The sequence below is a fragment of the Camelus bactrianus genome, chromosome 1 (genome assembly GCF_048773025.1).
Source record: "Camelus bactrianus isolate YW-2024 breed Bactrian camel chromosome 1, ASM4877302v1, whole genome shotgun sequence".
NCBI lineage: Eukaryota > Metazoa > Chordata > Mammalia > Artiodactyla > Camelidae > Camelus > Camelus bactrianus.
The window spans coordinates 106,784,404-106,805,797 of NC_133539.1; the positions used below are offsets into that span (position 1 = coordinate 106,784,404).

General features: G+C 41.2%; 1 long non-coding RNA gene and 1 pseudogene across 1 annotated transcript; one reads left to right on the forward strand and one right to left on the reverse strand.

Annotated features, from left to right (window-relative positions):
- The first annotated feature begins 2,596 nt into the window (after window positions 1-2,596).
- On the forward strand, window positions 2,597-21,289 carry LOC123616094 (uncharacterized). The gene is made up of 4 exons (XR_012509308.1): window positions 2,597-3,454; window positions 3,828-3,964; window positions 19,250-19,393; window positions 20,575-21,289. It is a non-coding gene; the product is annotated as an uncharacterized LOC123616094 (long non-coding RNA).
- Window positions 14,857-16,454, reverse strand: LOC105066869 (cysteine-rich PDZ-binding protein pseudogene; annotated as a pseudogene).
- Window positions 21,290-21,394: the final 105 nt, after the last annotated feature.

Consider the following 21,394-nt stretch of genomic DNA (forward strand, 5'->3'; position numbering starts at 1 on the left):
AACCATTTTGACTAAGACAAATAATTGCAATTAACTTAAAATTTAAATTAAGTTAATTTTGAAGAATTTAAAATCCATGGGCTCGTGTGATAGAGTGATTGATTGTTGGCAATAGAGAAAAAAGGGTGGAGAAGAAGCACTTACGGATTTGTTTATTGTCCAGTTGGTGCATGGGAAGACTGTAGACATCACACCCTGTTCAGGTCCAGGAATTATCTCTTCATGTTCTTCACTGTCAAATGCACCATTCCTGGCTAATTTCATACCCCTCATTATGAGGAAATGTGGTAATGTTATTGCCCCCATTGCTGTGGTTGTTTGTACTGAAACAAAATAGATCTGCTTGTACCTGCAATTCCCTGATCCCTGTTATTTAAAGCTGGTGACATCGTTGTTTACGAGGCTGCATCTGCCTCATGACACCTGTGAGTCCTGGTGTCCAATGACCCTCTCCAATGCTGTGGTGCCTCGTTGTTGGTGAGCACAAATACAGATCTCATTTGCAGTATACAAGAAAATGAGAAAGATTAACTTTCTGGTCTTGTTACCTTTACCATTTGGAATTTTATAACATGAAGGTAGAACCCATCTTCCGATCATGTCTCCTCTTGAAATTTTTAGGCTTTAGTCACTGCCTTCCTAGAATGTGGTCTCTCTCTGTAACCAAGCAGGACTTTATGGGGCCTTCCCAGGACAGACCCCTCCCCTATGTCCTCTGCTGTAGCTCCTCTGTGAAGTACCCAGGTAATAGTATCTCATTTCTAGTTCCTGAGTTTTTAAAAACCACCACCAAATGGAAGAAATTAATTACTTGATGACCAAGGGCAATGTAGCCCCCAGACTTTCTAGTGTCTAAGGGCTGCTCACCATCACTGTCAACCAATCAGAGAATTGTGCACAGCTGATCAAACCCTGGGATGCCCCTCCCTCAGCCAGCCTTTAAAAATGCTCAGCTGAAACCCTTCAGGAAGTTCGGGGTTTTTGGGGGGGGCATGAGCCACCTGCTCTCTTTGCTTGGCCCTGCAATAAACCTGCTCCAAACTCCGATGTTTCGCTTTGTTTGGCCTTATTGTGTGCTGGGCACACGAACTTGCATTTGGTAACATTTCAATATTGACACACTTTTGCCTGCAGGGAGGCTGGGAGTGGCGTGAGAAGAGCATGGTATTCTGCAAGGCATGTCCCTCTGTCCTCTGTGGTGGCTAAGGACTGGCCCTGGGGAGGACAATGTTGCCACATCAATTGGCGGCAAGAGAGGATGTCCATTAAAGGACTCGCCAGTGCTGCAAAGTAACAGTTTCAAGAGGCCCCGGGGGATGTAGGTGAGACACCTCGAGGACTGCTGGACACTTGGCATGGATCCTGTGAGGGCCTGAGAGGCTTCTCTGGGTGCCAGCAGCAGGAGAAAACGTAGCGTCCACACCTGCTGCTCCCTGATGGCGTAGGTAGAATGTGGAGGGATGAGAACTGATGCATGAGCCCTGAACTAATTCTGGGAAAAACGTGTCACCCCAAATCAGCGTGTTAACACCATTTTAGGGGCCCAATCTTTCCCCCCTTTTTTCAATTTTATTAGGCAGAATTATTACAGTTTGACTGCACATATACATTATATTGCATGTAAATACCTGTAAATAATATACAGCACATATTTTTTTAGTTTACGTATGTGTACTGATCATTGTTTCTAAGAACAGTTTAGAGCTTTAGCTTTTTAAACTTATATAGTTATTAAAGGAATAAAGCCAACCACAAAATAAGAATGAACAGAATGAGGTAATCCAATTGTAAAGGACAGTGAAATGTACTTACACATATTCAATAAATCAGTCATCTAAGTTATAAGTAATAAGTAGTTCATTTGTGTCCTTGCTTTTTAATTTAATTTTACTTTTATATAGGGGCCCAATCTTGGATGATCTTCCAGAGAAATATTGTACTAAATAAGAAGAGGGGTTTACTGGCTCAGCCACTGAAACTGGTGGCACGTAGGCATGTGTCCCAGAGCTCTTTGGGGCATCTGAGCAATCCCACATTCAGAGTGGAGAATCAGTGCTGAGAAAGGAAGAAACAGGTACTGAGTTCTGTGTCCCAGTCTGTGCTTGAGGTGCCTTCTCAGTCGGCACTGCTGGCCTCAGCCAGTTCTAGGGCCTGGAGGGGGACTCAGGAAATTTCCAACAAGGCACTTGAGAGAGCAGACCCCCACAAGGCCTGGGGCCCCTTTCCTGCCCAGGTCAAGCGTGTATTGCTCCTGCTCCTCTCCTCACTCAGGTGCCCACATCTCCAGGTGCACGTGTAGAGCTGAGCCCTGGTCCTCTGCACACGGACACGGGAGGAGACGATAGGCCGTGGTGAGTTCTTGTTTGGTGAGTGAGGGTAGATGTGGGTCCTCTGACTTACGTCTTCCATTTGGGGTAGTCACTTCTTTTACCAGTGGATCAATGAAAGGAAATACTGTCACAAAAAGAAACATTTATTTTGTTCTTGACATACAGCCTGAATCTGCACTGAGGACAGGGCGTTTCTCCCATCTTGCGGAGTCTGCCCTGACCTTGGCCTCAACAGGGCTCTATTCTTGGATGGAGGAGCTTTACTTTCTTGCTTCACCTGGAAACCTTCCACTAAATGTTTGCTCTTTGCTTACCTGAGGGAGGCCTCCTGCCTTGGATAAGCTCTCAAAGCTGGAGATACCACCTAGTGAGCATGAATGTCTGTGTACGTGGTGTTTTGGGGGCTGTTGTGGGTGTTATTGTTTTGTCTTTTGCCAATTATTCTTGTGACATAAAATATATTTTTAAAAAAATTTAGGTGTGTTTCATGGTACAGTAGGTGCTGGATTCCTAACTTAACAGTGAGGCGGGAAGCCCCATAAAAAGACCAGCAGGACCCCTATGCAAGGCTGCTGCTCTCCTCTTCGCACCGTCCGATTCCCTGGCCCAGAGGCTCTATCTCACTTTTTGCCTCTAAAGCGGCTAACTTACACCTAGAATTCTATTGGCTCCCTGAGCTCACTCTCCTTCACTCCTGATTGGTTATTACTCTGACTTCTGATTGGTTATTACTTTCACTTCTGATTGGTTATTACTCTCACTTCTGATTGGTCCACTTCCCTAACTTCTGATTTGTCCATTTGTAGTACTTCATTTGCATGGAATGCACTCCTGATTGGTTTATTTCTACAAAGCTTGTTCCTGGTTGGTCAACTTCTGTTGTACTTTATTTGCATACGATGTTGCAAAGTGTAAAACTGGCAGCCTATAAAAGGCCTGTATAAACCTACAAACGGGGTTCAGAGCTTGAAGTGTTAACTTTTCTGGGCCGGTTGGTGTCCGCGTCCTGCTTGGTCTCTCACCTGGATCCAGGATGCTGTCACAACTGAGCTGTAGCACATTTTCCCGCAACAACAGAGGAAGAAATGAATGTCCTGAGTGACTTGATGCAACTAAGGTCCACGGTAAGGATCTCCAACCTGGAATCACACGTTGGGACTGTGGACTGAAGAAAAATGCACAGTCTAAAAGTTGCAGGTTACGTTCTTCTCGGGGACCTTACTGAGGACTGTAGTCTGGTAAGGCAGCCTCTCACACATGTCAGAGGAACAGTTCCAAAGAGGTAAGGGAGGAGCCAGGCTATATGGAAGTTTTCTTGTTGAAAAAAAAACACGTATTTGAACATCAAAAGATTTTTGCTAGTCACACACAAAAAAGACATCTCAAGTTAATGATTTTAGTGCTTTTTGAAGATGCAAGAATCTGGGCTCATTGAAATCATTTCTCAGATTTGCATCTTAATTATCTAAAGCCAGTATCCTATTTTTCTCCATCCAGAATTCCTGTCACAAAGCACCACATTGGGCGCGGCTATGGTGGCTGATGGCTTGAAGGCAGGAAGAATTTCCTTGTTTCCTAGAGTGCCAGGCAACTCGGCGCTGGGACGACACCCAGGACACCGGGAGCACACCCTGGTAAGCCTGGTTGGCTTCTGACGCTTCTCAAGCCCTCATGCGATGGTGCTGCCACAGGGTTCTCCAAACCCCCAGGAAAGTAAGGCGCATCTTTGTGGGGTATCAATTTTATTTAACTGTCTGAGGGGATAAACGTTAAGCATTTTAACTGGTAAATAACTTTAACCCTTAAAACATTACAACAAATACAGATATATTATGAAGCAGAATGCAACGTGCACAAGACTCCCTACCTAGAGCTGGGATTGAGATGGCCCCTTCAGGCTTCCCAAGGCCGAGTTTCTCTTGTTTTCTTTTTTTATGTTTAAAAAATTATTTTTGAGATAAAATTCGTGTAACATAATGGTCACCACTTTAAAGTGTACAACTCAGTAGTTTTTAGTATATTCACAATGTTGTGCAACCATCCCCACTGTTGCCCTCTTTTCTAGTTGTATAAGTTTTTTAAAAATTTTATGAAAAAAATTTTAATGGGAGTATTGGGGATTGAACCCAGGATCTCATGCATGCTAAGCACACACTCTACCACTGAGCTATGCCCTCCCCTTCCACATATTAATTACCCTCTTTTTAAAGAGGTCCTTTCATGAAAGAATTTGGGATGCTGCCTGCCTGACACTCTGCTACCAGAGTAGAATTCACAGCATCAGGGATAGGAGGTGAGGAAGAATTCTTTTTGGTGTCATGGGGATGCATTTTCAGTTCCTGTCAAGTCCTTCCAGTGGGGATGCATTTTCAATTCCCGTCAAGTCCTTCCACCCTAGCAAACCTCTCTGGGAGGCAGCTCGTTCCGTGAGTATCCCTGCTGTGCTGTGGATGGAAGGTCACTAGAAGAAACAAGGATGGAGTCTCCCTGCCATGGAAATGACTGAATCATAAAGGACTAAACAGTTTAGAAACTGTGAAGATTCCTGAGAGAATAGTAGGGGCTGGTCTTGCTTCTAATTAGGTTTCAATGCAGAGACAGGTGTCCTGTCAATTCCCTCATTCAGGGATGCCTTTGGTGTGGCTTTAGCAAACAAAGTCAGCATTCCCGGGTGATCCAATGTGAGTTTGTGTCTTTCTGTAAAGATTTGAGGCAGGGATTCCAGGCAGTTTAGATAATGGCCGCCTTCTCACTGAAGATGCCCGTGGTTATTCCAGGGGGCCAGGATTGTGGTTATGTTGTTTATCACTTTTCATGCAAACTCACAAATGGGTTGCAACAATGGGGAGTCTGTTTGGCATTCCTGGCTAGTATCTCCACTGCATGAGGACACGGAAGTGGGAAAGCCAGTCTCTGAACCTGCCTCTGATTTGGGATTTTCTCTTCTTAAAGATTTTCCAGAGATTTTTTTTTTTTTAAAAGAATTTTTATTGAGAGCAAGAGCCATACCATAGGACTGTTTCTTAGTGTTTCTGGAAGATTTTTTTTTTTTGTACTTTTTTTATTGAAGATTTTTTTTTAAAATTTTTATAGTCAGTTTACAATGTTGTGTCAATTTCTGGTGTACAGCACATTGCTTCAGTCATACGTGAACATACATATATTCGTTTTCGTTAGAGATTCTTGAGACAACCCTAAACCTTCTCAAAACCATGTAGCAAAATCCTGTTAACTTCGATCCTAGATTTCATAACTTATACCCACTGCAAGTTCTGAGGAGTTGGTGTGTAGGAAAATGGCTCCTGCCTCTTTGAGAAATGATAATTTGCATATCTGTGAATAACAATAATTATTCCTTGTAGACTAGTACTACGTGCTAGATGCTTTACACATATTATTTTTAATCCTCCCAACAACCATGTGAGGTAGGTATCAGTCTACTTGACGGGGCTGCTGGGGCCAAGAGAGGTTTGTAACAGGCCCACTTCTGTACAGCTCGCTAGGGAATGCTCTGGCTCCAAATTTCCGGGGTCCCTCCTCCCCCTTTCCTTTGGGCCTTACTTCTCACTTGGCCCATTGTAGTGTTGCATTGAAGCACAACAGGCTTTGAGTCTGTTTTATTTTTTTTTTTCTTTTTATGAAAACATAAAAAATTTTAATTCCTGTGGAAGATTTTTGCTCTTGATACATGTTCTTTTTTTTAAACATTTTTTTCTTTTCTTTTTTTTAAACTTTTTTTTATTGCGTTATAGTCATTTTACAATGTTGTATCAAATTCCCGTGTAGAGCACAATTTTTCAGTTGTACATGAACATATATGTATTCATCACATTTTTTTTTTTTGTTGTTGTGAGCTACCGCAAAATCTTGTATATATTTTCCTGTTCTATACAGTATAATCTTGTTTATCTATTCTACACTTTGAAATTTCAGTCTGTCCCTTCCCACCCCCTGCCCCCTTGGCAACTACAAGTTTGTATTCTATGTCTATGAGTCTGTTTCTGTTTTGTATTTGTTTGGGTTTTTTTTTTAGATTCCACATATGAGCAATCTCATATGGTATTTTTCTTTCTCTTTCTGGCTTATTTCACTTAGAATGACATTTTCCAGGAACATCCATGTTGCTGCAAATGGTGTTATGTTGTCGGTTTTCATGGCTGAATAGTATTCCATTGTATAAATATACCACTTCTTTATCCAGTCATCTGTCGACGGACATTTAGGCTGTTCCCATGTCCCATGTCTTGGCTATTGTAAATAATGCTGCTATGAACATTGGGGTGCAGGTGTCATTTTGGAGTAGGGTTCCTTCTGGACATATGCCCAGGAGCAGGATTCCTGGGTCATATTGTAAGTCTATTCTTAGTCTTTTGAGGAATCTCCATACTGTTTTCCACAGTGGCTGCAGCAAACTGAATTCCCACCAGCAGTGTAGGAGGGTTCCCTTTTCTCCACAGCCTCTCAAGCATTTGTCATTTGTGGATTTTTGAATGATGGCCATTCTGAGTGGTGTGAGGTGATACCTCATTGTAGTTTTGATTTGCATTTCTCTGATAATTAGTGATATTGAACATTTTTTCATGTGCCTATTGATCATTTGTATTTCTTCCTTGGAGAATTGATGGTTTAGGTCTTCTGCCCATTTTTGGATTGGGTTGTTTGTTTTTTTCTTATTAAGTCATATGAGCTGCTTATATATTCTGGAGATCAAGCTTTTGTTTCATTTGCAAAAATTTTCTCCCATTCTGTAAGTCGTCATCTTGTTTTACTTCTGGTTTCCTTTGCTGTGCAGAAGCTTGTTAGTTTAATTAGGTCCCATTTGTTTATTCTTGCTTTTATTTCTATTGCTTGGGTAGACTGCCCTAGGAGAACATTTTTGAGATGTATGTCAGATAATGTTTTGCCTATATTTTCTTCTAGGAGGTTTGTTGTATCTTGTCTTATGTTTAAGAGTTTGATCCATGTTGAGTTTATTTTTGTGTATGGTGTAAGGGAGTGTTCTAGCTTCATTGATTTACATGCTGCTGTCCAGTTTTCCCAACACCATTTGTTGAAGAGACTGTCTTTATTCCATTGTATATTCTTGCCTCCTTTGTTGAAGATTAGTTGACCAAAAGTTTGTGGGTTCATTTCTGGGCTCTTTATTCTGTTCCATTGGTCCATATGTCTGTTTTTGTGCCAATACCATGCTGTTTTGATTACTGTAGCTCTAGTATTTTATGAAGTCTGGGAGAGTTATTCCTCCAGCCTCTTTCTTTTTCTTCAGTAATGTTTTGGCAATTCTAGGTTTTTTGTAATTCCATATAAATTTTATTATGATTTGTTCTAGTTCTGTGAAATATGTCCTGGGTAATTTGATAGGGATTGCATTAAATCTGTAGATTGCCTTGGGCAGTATGGCCATTTTAATAATATTGATTCTTCCAATCCAGGAGTATGGGATATCTTTTCATTTTAAAGCTGCCTTTAATTTCTTTAATCAGTGTTTTACAGTTTTCCGTGTATAAGTCTTTCACCTCCTTGGTTAGATTTACTCCTAGGTATTTTATTACTTTGGGTGCTATTTTAATGGGGATTGTTTCTTTGCTTTTTCTGTTGATTCATCGTTAGTGTAAAGAAATGCAACTGATTTTTGAACATTAATCTTGTAACCTGCTACCTTGCTGAATTCGGCTTTGAGTCTGTTGACTGAAAAAAAAGACATAACATAAAAGTTGAGAGTTATGTTTTATTTCAGGACTTACTAAGGACTTAAGCCCTGGAGACAGGCTCTCAGATAGCTCTGTAGGACTTTTCCAGAGAGGTAAGGGTTGGGGGAAGGCATAGCTCAGTGTTAGAGTGCATGCCTAGCATACATGAGGTCTTGGGTTCAAGCCCCAACACCTCTATTTTAAAAATAAATAAATAAACCCAATTACCTGCCTTCCCTCCACCCCTCAAAAAAAGAGATAAAGGAGGAGTGAGGACATACAAGAGTTCAAACAAAAAACCCAAGTTGTAGAACATCAAAAGATTACTGCTAACTACAGAAAACCAGGGACCCCAAGTTGATTTTAGCACTTTTATATGTATGGGAAGATGTAAGAGTCTGGGCTCATTGAAATCATTCCTTTGACCTTCACCTTAACTATCTAGGGCCAGTGTCCTGTTTTTCCTCCATCCTGAATCCCCTTAGGGTTCACAGTCAGGGGCTGATGGCTTGAGGGCTGCAACATCCTTTGTTTACTGATATGGCAGGTGACATTTTTTTGTCCACATGTCAGATAGACATGATTCAACTGCCAGCTCCATTAGTCACTAGAAGAATGACTGGGCGAGTCATGTAACCTCTCTGAGCCTCAGTTTCCTCAGCTCTAATTGTGATAATGATGCTTTGGGAGGTTGCTGTGGGAATGAAATGAGCTGAAGCACTTGCAAGTCCTGGCGTGGTGTTGGCACAATACAGAGTCCAACAGCATCTCAACAAGTGATACTTTCTCTTTCTTCTTTATTCATCTCTGCATCTGCCATGGCACCTGGTACAAAGTAGGTACTCAAGAAATATTTGAGGACGTAAATTCAAAGGATTCTCCATGACCTTGTTTCATAGGGACGTTGTGAAGTTGGACCCTCTCCAAAAGCTCCCTGAAAGATCAAAAGCAGTTTTGAAGGATGTCAGAGCTCCTCACACTTAAAATCTTTAGGATGAAGCAGGAAGACAAGAAAAATCCTAAAAATAACAATAATCCTAAAATTCTGAAGTAAAATTCGCCAGGTGGAGTGCTGTTGATTTTCAAGAAATAGTGAGTTGAGGATTGCCAAGAGCCCAGAGGCAAGGGACAAAAACTGTGACGAGAATGGCTCTTGGGCTTGGAGGGCTGTCCAACAATGAATTGGCTGGAAACAGTGCACTTTTGTTAGTGTATGCTTGTTTAAGAGCAGTTAAAACATAAAACACAAGACTTTGAATACATAATGTTTGAATACGTGTTGGAGGGAGTGCATCCTCCCTGTGAGGCAGGAGTGGTTGGCTGAGGTCTTGGAATCTCAGGGTCTCAGGAGGGCGAGCGTGTGGCAGGTGTGCTGCCTGTCCCCAGCCAGTTCCATGACAGACACTGCTCCCTGGTCATGGCATGCTTGAGTCCTTCTCACCAGTCACTTGGAATCAGTCTGAGTTGACATTTCAGATCCAGTCATTTGTTGTCCCTGGCTCCGAACAGGGGAGACTTTTGTGCCCGTTTAGTACCCAAGGTTCAAAGACCCCCCTCTTCCCTCCAGGGAAGCTTCAGTCTAGTCTCCTGACATGGCCAGGTCATGGCACCAAAGCTTCTAGAACCTCTCAGGATGCCAGTAAGATTTTAGTGAAGTGTGGTAGTTCCCCCTTATCCATGGGGTACACATTCCAAGGCCCCCAGTGGATGCCTGTACCCACGGATAGCACCTAACCCTACATACACTATATTTTTCCTGTACCTACATACCTATCATAAAGTTTAATTTATAAATTAAGCACAGTAAGAGATTGCTGTTAAACAATAACTAGTAATAAAATAGAACAATAGAATAATATACTGTAATAAAAGTTATGTGAATGTGGTCTCTCTCTCAAAATATTTTATTGTATGTATTTAATGCCTTTTTGATCTTAGCTGAGCATTTATCATGCACTGTGGCTGTGATTTCTGCAGTTTGAGTTACGACAGCAAAACTAGCAGGGATTTCTTTTTCCTTCTTCATAACTTCACGGTAGAAGAGTCGTCTGAACCGTTAAGTCTTAACAACCTCAGCATATTTTTTCTTCCCTTGTGTCAAGAACTTTCACTTAGTGGAAGCACTTTACGGCTTCTCTTTGGCATATCCAAATTGCCTGCATCACTACTCTCGAGCATCTGGGGCCATTATTAAGTAAAATAAGGGCTACCTGAACACAAGCACTGTGATACCATGACAGTCAGTCTGATAACCAGGATGGCTACTAAGTGACTAATGGGCAGTACATGCTGGACAAAGGGATGAGGATGACTTACTTCCTGGATGGGACAGAGTGAGATAAGAGTGGGACGGCATGAGATTTCATCACGCTACTCAGGACAGTCACAATTTAAAACTCAGCTGGAATTTTCATTTGCAGTCCTTTTTAAAAGCAGTTCCTAGGTGATTAAAAGTAGAGTGAATTTAGTTTCATTTCTTTTAAAATCTTATTTCCCTAAAACTTCGTATATATACACAATTCTCCCACCATCACCCTAGTGTGAAGAAGTTATTTTATCAGATACTTTCAGTCAATCAACTCTGTGCTAGGCATAAAGTTACTTTTTTTTTCTTCTATTATAGTCTAGAGGTCTCCCATTCCTTAGCACATCCTGGTTGAGAATCAAAGACTATGAAATTGACTTTGTTCTTACTGATACACCTTTAATCCGTAAACACAAAACAAAGAAGCTCGTGTATTGCACAAAATATTCAAATATTAACACACAAAAAGGGGGAGATCAAAACATAAGAAGAGATGTCTAAACCAATAGTTTGGTGAGGAGTATAGATTGAAAATAAAAATTTTTTAAAGCTAACACTGTCTCCTAATAGGAGACAAGACATCCGGTAATGGCCATTGATTAGTTCTTTGTTTGCCTTTGTTTTTTACCTAAAGACCTGTGAAGAGGTACCTTAGAGTTATGGAGATTGTGAAGAAATTCTCATCCTGGAAGCGTCCACCTCTATATCAGATGTATGTAAAGTAACATCTTCAGAGACATCTTCAGAAATACTTTCAATTAAGTTTTCAAAGTTAAGAATTTCCTGGTTTAGTGTTGGGTTTAAGGGCTGCCAAGATTTGCCTATTACTTACTCAATGCTTTTGTGTTTCATCTTTGTACATAAGCAGATATGTCCCTCTTAATGTGACTGTTGCTACTCCCAGTTATGTAGGGGAGTGTGGGAACCCTGACGGCTGCCCAGGAATGCTGTGATGCTGGAAGGCTGGATGCAGTACACTGACTGTCTCAAATTCTCAGGCTTTGAGCCATGCATTATACCTAGTGATCCATAACGTCCTGTTTAATGAGGTCTGTATCTGATGCTCTTCATTTCTTCCTGAAGATCCTAGTTTGCATCTGGTATCATTTCCTTTCAGTCTGAAGAACTTCCTCTAACATTTTTTTGTATAGTAGATCTGCTGGCACTGCATTCTCGTGATTTCCTTTTATCAGAAAACTGTATTTTCCCTTCACTCTTAAAAGATATTCAAGCTGAATATAGCATTTTAGGCTGACAGGTTTTTCTTCCAGCACCTTAATTATATCAAACCACTGTCTTCTGGCCTCCATTGTTTCTTTTTGATATTGTCTTACAAGCCCCTGATGTTTTTTCTTTCTGTTCTTGGATAATTTCTACGAATCTATCTTCAAGTTAACGGATGATTTCCTGTCATCTCCATTTTGCTTGTAAGTTCATTTTTTATTTCAGGTATTATTTTTCAGTTCTAGAATGTCGTTTGAAAAAAAAAAGTTTCTCTTTCTGCTGATGTTTTGTATCTTTTCATTCATTATGAGCATATTTTCTTCTATGTATTTCAGCATAGTTACAATAGCCGCTTTAAAATTCTTGTCTAATTCCAACATCTAGGTTATATTGAAGTCAGTCTCCATTGATTGCCTTTTCTACTAAAAATGGTTCATGTCATGTGCATATAAAATAATTTGGATTCTATTTTGGATGTTGTAAATGTTACATTCTAAAGGTTTTACTTTTCCAGAGTATCGATCTGTTTGTTTGTTTGAGTTGACAGTTAACTTGCTTGTATTCAAATTGCAAACTCTGTTTCTTGGGGACGTTTCAAATCTCCATTCTTTTTTTTTTTTTTAACTTAAGCCAGCTGTTTCCAGTCAGCATTGTTGTTGTATAGTTCAGAGTTTAGTCAGAGATTTAGAGGAAAGTTTGTCTTAGACCTTATCCCTCTGAGTGTCTTCCTTCCAGAATTCCTCCCGCCCTTTATGGTAGCTAGAGTTACTTTGAACTCTGCTTCGATTCTTCAGGCCACAAAAACTATTGGTTTTCTAACAAAGTTTGAGCTGCTCTTTGCTGCCTGACTTTGTCCTTTCCTTGGGCCAGAAGCCACAAAAACTCGCTTGGCATGAGTTTCCTTTCTTCCAAGTGTCACCTGCCCTCCTGAATATGCCCGTCTTTGTGCACTCTTTAGTGGATTCAGGTGGTTGCTTTTTCTATTTTCTACAGAGTTTATATTTGTTATCTGCAGGAGGATCGGTCCGGTAGGAGGTTTCTAAGCCATACTGGAAGCTCCTTCAAACCACTTTGGTAATAATTTTTGTGCCAGGCAAAAACCTGAAGTCAAAAAACATGTGGAGAAGCACAGATTGTAGACCATGAGAGGAAGACCTATATACATGAAGTCCTGCATACAACATGGAATGTGGGTTCAGTTTTCTCACAGGTGATTCCTTTTCTGTCTTTGGTCCATGACTAGTGGCACATTTCTGGTCAGTGTTTGTGGGCCAATGAGGGCATTATTTCTATTCCCCTTTATGCAGTGAGCTCAGTTCAAATATCAAATGTGTGGGGTCTGAGACTTCCCAGAGGAGGTTAAAATACAAACTACATGATGGGTATCTTGTGGAAACCCCCCTGTGGGCCATTTGGCATCAACTCTCACTCATCAATCTGACTTTGAGTTCTTTCTTCATTTCCAGCACTTGCAGGTGACCTGCTCCAGTTTGGCTAAAGAGTAAAAAAAAAATTTTTTTTTGGTTCAGTTTTGTACAGCCTTCTTACCCCCAAACCCCCTTGCCTCTTGTTTACTGGAAAGCTGAAGTCTCCTAGGCCTCCCTGAGTCATACGAGAGCAGGCTTAAGCAGTTGATTAGGACAAGCCTGTAGGCACTGGGGAATGGCGATGACTCTCACCACGTATCTCAACGATTAACTGAGATTATTCTTTCATTTCCTTTTAAAACTTTCATGTCTGAACAGAATCTTTGGCGACGGCTTTGCCGAGTCCGCAAGGTTGCAGGTATTCTGGTTAAAAGCAACTTTTCTTTTTGTTACCAAGGCTGTTGTTCCCAGGGTAATACCCCTGCCCCTCCCTCAAATAGAAACCAATTACTCTTGTCTAAGTATCAGGAGGCAGCAGCAGAGAAGAAACAAGAAATGTTTAGAATCCAGTCCAAGATGGTGGAGGATTTGACTTCCAGTGGACCTTGCATCTCATCATATGCTTATCGTAATATATTAGCATGCTAAGTAACACACCCACCAGCGCCATGACAGTAGACGGTTGCCATGACAACCAGAAAAGCCCATACAAGGACTGAAAAACTCACACAAGGCCTGATGGTCTCCATCACAACCAGAACAAGGACATGATGGTGGAAGCATCTCATAAAAGTCCACATGGCCTGACCTGGGCGAGCTGTCCCTACTGCCCAACTTGGCTGATGGCTTCCCACTTGAGCACCTCTTCCTTGCTTGAGTGCTTTTTTTCTCTTCTCTCTGCTTGAGAACTTTCCTTCCTTTTCCCCTTCTGAGCAATAAAGCAGCTGTTCACTTAGTCCCTCTGCCTCTGCTGTGTGAATTCTTTCAGTCGGCAGCAAGAACCCACACTTTGGTGGGCCTCCTAATTTAGGGGTCCCTCCATCCACTAACATTATCTATCTATCTATCTATCTATCTATCTATCTATCTATCTATCTATCTATCTATGTTATCTATCTAATCATCTACTTTGGTGGGTGAGAGAAGGAAGTAAAAAAAGTTTGGTTTCTGTTTCAAAGAACTTTCCCAAAGAGTGATGATTCATTTACGTTACACACCCTCATGGTAAACCCTGTTCTCCTGGCTTTCATGACAGTTTGAGTTCAATGTAAGATGTGTGATAGATGCTTTTCTGAGGTCCAGTGTATTCACTTGGGCCTATGTGAAGGGTTCCTCCTGTTCTTGATCTCATATGAAAGGTATTGATATTTTGGCTTCAAGAACAAATTAAAAAATCATAAATAAAACTTGTGTTTGATTTGGGTCTGGACTGATTACGAAGGGCTGATTACAAAGGAACCATTTAGCAATAATGGTCTCAGATATTTAAGTAGTCTGTGGAACTACAATTAATTAAGGGACTGCTGATTTGAAGAACTATGAGACCAACAAGGGAATAAGGGGAGAATTTTAGCAAAAATGCTAATCTGCTCACAGCTGCAATATCTATAAATAAAATAGAGGGAGAGGATAAAAGAATTATTCATATAATAAGAATTATATGAAAATGTTAAATATGCATATAAACCAGGAAATTTTTTCTATTAAATTTGCCACTTAATTTATTGCCATTCAATACAATGCTTATAAGGAAAGTAATGATTTAAGGCAGAAGACTAGTTACATTGCTGCTGTTCAGAACTTCTTAAGAGCAAAAGAATATTTATCAGCTTCTCTGCTTTAATTGTCTTAAGACATGTTATTTTCTAACTTGAACATCTATGTTATCCTTTGAAAAGTCCAAGCAGAAAATAAAATCATATAGAAAGCCAGCAACTTCATCAATATATCCAGACAGATGTTTGCTGGTGGCTTTTGGTATCTAAACCCCTTTTTCCTCACGTTGCATAGATGCTGTTTTTCTAGGCACAGCCCTGGTAGTAATGAAAACCTGGTTGGTGCACAGAACTTTCACTGCTCCTGCAAGTTGAGGATTTATTCTCTCCAAGTGGATTGAATTTTGCTTTTTTAGAAGTCAAAGTTTTATTATTTATTTTATTGAAGTCTAGTTGGTTTACAATGTTGTGTTAGTTTCTGCTGTATAGCATAGTGATTCAGTTATACATGTATTCTTTTTTGTATTCTTTTTCTTCATAGGTTATTAAAAGCTATTGAATACAGTTCCCTGTGCTATCCAGTAAGACCTTATTGTTTTCCTATTTTATATATAGTAGTTTGTATCTGCTAATCCCAAACTCCTAATTTATCCCTCCCTCTACCTTTCCCCTTTGGTAACCATAAGTTTTCTACATCTGTGAGTCTGTTTCTGTTTTGTACAGAGCTTTATTTTTGTTTGACTTTCTCTCACCACTTTGGATGGCATTTCTTGCACGTGGGAAGACATGTACCTGGCATGATAACAGTACCAAGTTTCTTTTCACATTTTCTGCATGCCGTCCTTCAGGTGATGGCTCCCTTAGCCATAGAAACACAGCTTTTTTTTAAATTAGAGTCAGGATGCTTTCTTTTTGGCAGATTTCCAGGAATGGGACCACTTGGTCACAAAGAATGAACCAGGTAGCAACTTGGAGTATGTTGCCAAAGAGGCCGTGAGGGTCATTCTGACACCACCTTTCCAGTGAACCCTTTACTGGCTTCTTTCTGTCCCATTGGCTGTGCCCATTTGCAGATGGATTGGACTGGTCTGTCTGCACAAGGGCTACTGGTGGGAGGGGTCTGCCAGCCCTCAGGAGAAGACACAGTCACATACCCACCACTGGTTTTCACATCATCTCTATCTGCATTCGACCTTCCCACCCTCACCCTTCAAAATGTTTGCTGGACATTTTTCTTTTTCTCACGCTCTCCTAATTATGACTTAACTCCTAAGACTTGGGCAAACACTCCCAGTATCATAAGGAGTTGGCTGGCTGGGCAGTCTTTGTCCCATTATGGTATTTTATTCACCCTTCAGCCAGACTCCATCCTCTTTACCAGAGCCATTGCCATGGCAACTGTCCTCCTCTGGGCAATGAGTATGGGTGGCAACGTCCTAGATGATTAATATGTTTGATATTTTACCTTTCAAAAAGTTCTTTGGGGAAATTCAAGTTGGCTTGTTGAACAAGATAAATAAGCCTTTTATTGTCAACAAGGGCTAAGGGCGGCAGCTTTGATAACAGCAAAAGCCTGGACTGGTCACAAAAATGAGAGCAGAGTGAGCAGGTCACATCCAGCTCCACTTGAGACAAGAAAGGAATGGAAAAAACTCCTGATGGTGGGGGAAACTGACTCACATCCCAGAGTGCTGGGGAGTCCGAACCTAAGATTAGTGCTGAGATGAAATGAGCCTCAGCTCACACCCGATCTCTGTGATCTTTGGGTGGCGTTTGGCTGCTACCACTGGAGGGGTCAGAGATTTCACCTGCGGACAGTGCATCTTGGGGGCCCTGGACCTTTCCCTGACCCTCTGGGTGGCTTCACACCCCAGCCCTCTTTAGCCGAGAAGCCCTGACATGTATATCCATGCCACACAGCTCACTGAGAGTTTTGCAGAGGCTGAACGCGTCAGCTCAGAGGGACCAGCTAGCCTGATGTCCGCCCCCACCCCATCCATCTGTCTGTCCACCATTTACAATAGATTTCCTCTTGTTTGACATTTTTTTAAACTTGAGAATTAAAGATTGAAATTTTACAGTATGTTTTGTTTTAGGTATTATGTTTTTTGGTTTCGTAGACAAATACTTTTTCCTTTAAAGTAGATTTCCTTCTTTCCTTCCTTCCTTCCTTCCCCCCTTTCTATGTATGTATGTATGTATGTATTTTAGTGGGATTCACTCTGGCATAGTGGAAAGAGAGTGAGGTATGGAGCCAGATAAGCCTTGACTGGAATTCATGCTTTTCTATTAGCTATGTGGTTTTGACATAGGGTGACCAGATGTCCTAGTTTGCTGAGGGCTGAGGGTTTTCCTGGAAGGCAAGACTTTCAGTGCTAAACCCGGGACAGTCTTGGACAAACCAGGACAGTTGATCACCTTACTTAGGCAAGACATTTTGACTCTCTGAGCCTTATTTTCTTCATCTGTGAAATGAGGATGATAATACCTGTTCCATGGGTTATTTTGAGGATTGGAACTAGTGAACAAGAAAGGCCTGAAACTGATCTACTAGATCTCAATAGATGATAATGATAGCAATACTAATATTAGTAATTTTCTGTGTTTTTTAAGCCTCAGAGTGATCTTTCACCATCATTCATTTCTGCCATCGATGCTTTTCCTTAATCTCTAACGTTTGTTCAGGAGAGGGGAGTTTATTTTGTTTTCTTCATTTTAATGTAAGTCTAGGTTTCTAAAACGTTGCTTTTCCTAATTAGAAAAAAAGCTACTAAATCTTGCTTCCTAACATCTGAGTGGAGTCTAAGGGTACCACACCAACTGAGATCCAGATTATCCTTTAGAAACATTGAGGAACTCATTAAGGCCCCTCAGTCTTCCTCTTCACATACAAGACACATGGCTTTCACCAGCCCCTTCTTTACTGGATGCAGGTCTGATGTGTTCCAGGAACTGAAGGTTTGGGAGCTGAGAGTCTGCTCTACACAGGGGAGTGGAGGTCCAGGCCACCTGCCTACATGAGGTCACCTGATCCCACAGCAAGCTCTCCTGGCTCTTTTGGGTTGGCCCTTCTGTCCAGAAAAAGGAGTTGGAAACTGGGGAGGCCAGTGAAGTGGGAATGTGTGGCCTTGAGGGGAAAGTAAGAGGTTAAACCTGGGTGTGGACTCCAACGTTTGTTCTGGCTCCCCTGACTCTCTGCTGGTCCTTGTCCACTTTGTGAGTGTGGGTTTCTGCTCTCCCATCTTCAAGGATGAGTAGAGGGGCTGAAATAGAGAAATAAATGCCAAAGTCTCTCCAAAGGGGGAGAAAAACTAAACAGCACCATAGAGGTCAGTTTCTGGGCCTGTGAGCATTTTATTTTATTGGTTCAGAATAAACAGAGAGCTCTACTCGTAGCCAGGACTTATCAGCCCCCTTCTGCCAACCTGCCTGAGATGGTCAGGTCTCCAGGTAACCGGCTGCACCTGCCCTTGTGGATTTCCTGCTGGGATGTTATTATCATTTTTAAATTGAGGTAAAAAAAAACTCATAACATAAAATTTACCATAATATTATTTATTATTTACCATAATATTATTCATTACTATTTTCAAGTTTCTGATTCTCTGTAAGTTCTTAGTTTTGTTTTTATCCTCTGGATATAAAATGAAGACATTCTCATAGAAGAAAATTTGAAAAGTACTAAAAAGTATAAAGAAAAAGAATCATATCACTTTAAAAGCAACCACTTTAAAATATTTGGAATATATTTCTTTCCAGGGCATTGTTCAATGCACTATTTAAAAGAATTAGTATCTCAAAAAATCTTAATTTAATGGGTGTCTATTAGTTTACACATATAAACTATTACTTATTTAGTTGGATTTCAGGTGGATCCAGTTTCACTATTCTAAACTATTGATACATATCTTTGGACAGAAATATTTATAATTATTTCCTTAGGGGAAATGATAAAAAGAGAATTGCTGGATTAAAGGACAAATATTTTTAGCCTTCTTTCATGTTAGCTATTACATTATTTTTACATTTCCCCCCCAAACCTAAGTTAAAAAATAAGACAAAGTATGATGTTCTCTATAGAAGGGATTTGTATGTTCCTCATCTCCAAGTAGGACCCAACTTTCCCTGAAAGGTTCTCCAAGGAAGAAATCTCTGATTTCTTAAAAAAAATTTTTTTCGGGGGGTGGAGGAGATAATTAGGTTTATTTATTTATTTTTAGAGGAGGTACTGGGAATTGAACCCGGGACCTCGTGCATGCTAAGCATGCACTCCATTACTTGAGTTACACCCTCCCCCTAGAAATCTCTGATTCCTTTTAGCAGCCCTCTATCGTAGGGGTGGCTAAGAGATTTCATCTTACTTGGTCATTAGGTAGTAGCTGCCTTTAGCATTGAGTATTGGGGTGGTATGCCTATTAAAACCCACCACTGTTAGACCCTCCTTTTTTTGTATCTAAATTAAATATTTTTGCTCCAAGATAGGAATTAAATACTTTTAAAGAATTTTAGTGACTTTTTTCTCCACAATATAATATCCTGCACTTAATATTAAACCAAAAGGAACCGCTGTTTACTCTCCATTCCTAATCCCTCTTCTGCTCACTTCATGTTGCTTTAGGCTGTTCTGAAGAAGATAATCCCTTTCGTCTGTACGACATGTGGATCGGATGAATGATAAGTCAGCCTGGCTTCAGCTGGACAAATGGAATTGTTCAAAGTTCTGAGGCATCAGCAGAAGCCTGAGAATTGAAAAATCAAAGAGGTTGGTCGCTGTTGAGGATCCAGAAATACGGCTGAGTGAGTGTGAGTGTCTGTGAGTGTGCGTTTACGCAAGTGTGGTCCTTGACAAGTGTCTGGGAGCTTCCGGCCACTCAGACTGAGCACAGGATGGAGGTTAGTAGGGGGGAGATCAGGGTTGTTGGAGGATTAGAGATAAAGCATTGTAAGGCACTGAACGCAGTACTCATGATGACAAGGATTCGGTAAAGAAGCAAAATAACGACAATATGTTGGTGAATCACTGTAATTGATCCTTCAAGGTCCCACAACTGGTTGGCTGCGGAGTTGGGACCAGACGCTCTGGTTTCCTCAAAGGCAGGATTCTAACTCCAGGGCTCTCTCTAGTGAAATGCTCCAACTCTGAGAGGCCAGGAACTTTGGCAAAAATTGTGATCCTTGCCGTTGCTCACTCTGTGTAATGTCTGTGGAGGCAGGATGGGGCTGACTATCACCCAAGCAAAGAGTAAAATAATTGGGCATCCCATGGAAACACTGATTAACCCCCTTTCTTTTGGACCTTGGGGTGGATGACGGCAAAACACCGACCAGCTCCTCGGGATTCCCGAGGGATTGTTATGGAGAAGAGTGGTGAGTCATATTTTGAGCATGTACATTATGACTTGATTCCCCCATGTCTGTCTTTGCACAGAGCCTTCAAAATATCCCTAATTTTAGGAAATCTAAGTTTGAATAGCTCAAAATTGTATAGCTGAGGACAGTTTTCTGGTCTCCTGTTTGGTAATCCCACTTGTGTAAAATGGAATGTGAAGGGTTTTGTTTTGTTTCAGCCATTTTTAGGTTGTAATTATCAGTTTCCTGTGAGAACAAAAGTAGTCTCTCAGGTTGTCCCTCTCTGTACTGTAAATGCTGTGCCATTGGGTAAATGGTCAGTGAAGTTCAGAGGTGGCGCCTCTGAGGCTTTTCTTGGAATTCAGCCAAATGTATAAAAATTAGGCAAAGTGTTGAGTCTGCCTGATTGCTAAGGACTCTGGGTCCTTAGCTTACAGTCTTTGTGATTTACGGCAAATCCCCATGTTTTGACTGCTGGACTTAGGCCTGGCCAAGCGAAATACCATTGCTCTGGCTATAGGAAGAAGTTTAGGGATGGATACATGACTCCAATAGTCCAATGAGTTTTATCAGGATTTTTTTTTTCTCTTACAGATAGCAGGAAAGAGAGACCTTCATTTTAGCAAGTTTGCCTAGCTGAAAGATGGCCTGTTCCTGGAAATATGAGTAGCCATCACTGCTATCCTGTGGGGACCACCTGCCTGAGAAGCACACCAATTGCAAGGAAAGCAGAACTAAGATGTGGGCAGAAAACGGCAGTCTTGATCATATCCCTTGATCCAAGGATCCAACCTTGGCCTCATATCCTACTTACACAAGTCAAGTCCCTGTTTGTCTTAAAATTGTTCAAGTTGAGTGTTTGTTGTTTAAATAGATCTTTTATTTGTTTCAGTCCCTTAGCCGTATTATCCCCATTCTAAAGATAAGGAAACTGAGCTTCAAAAAGGTTAAGGGCTTTGCTCAAGCTAACACAGCTGGGCCAAGTGATGGGGCCTGGAAATGAGGTGGGATGCTCTGATTCTGTAGCTCATGTTGTTTCTGTAGTCTGATGCAGCCTCACTGAGCACGGCTAAATGAGCTGTTCAAGCTGGCCTTTGACATCCTCATGAGGACGGGCACCGGCTATCTTGTTTTCCTAGCTCTTGTGCTGACTGATGACAGATACTTCAGGCTGGCGCACTCAGGGTCGGACAGGCTAAAATTGGTTTTCGGGTGCCTGGAAACTCTGGGAATCCCTTTTTATTTAAGTTTCCTAACTTGCAGGAACTACTAATTGGCCTGGAGCAGACCTAGTTGGCCTCCAGGCAGCCAGGCTGCTGCCGAGAAGATACAGATCCTGCAAACAGAAACACTCTCGGAAGATGCCCTCAGCTTTGAGGTACTGAGACTCCCACCTCCACTTCCCGAAACTTTG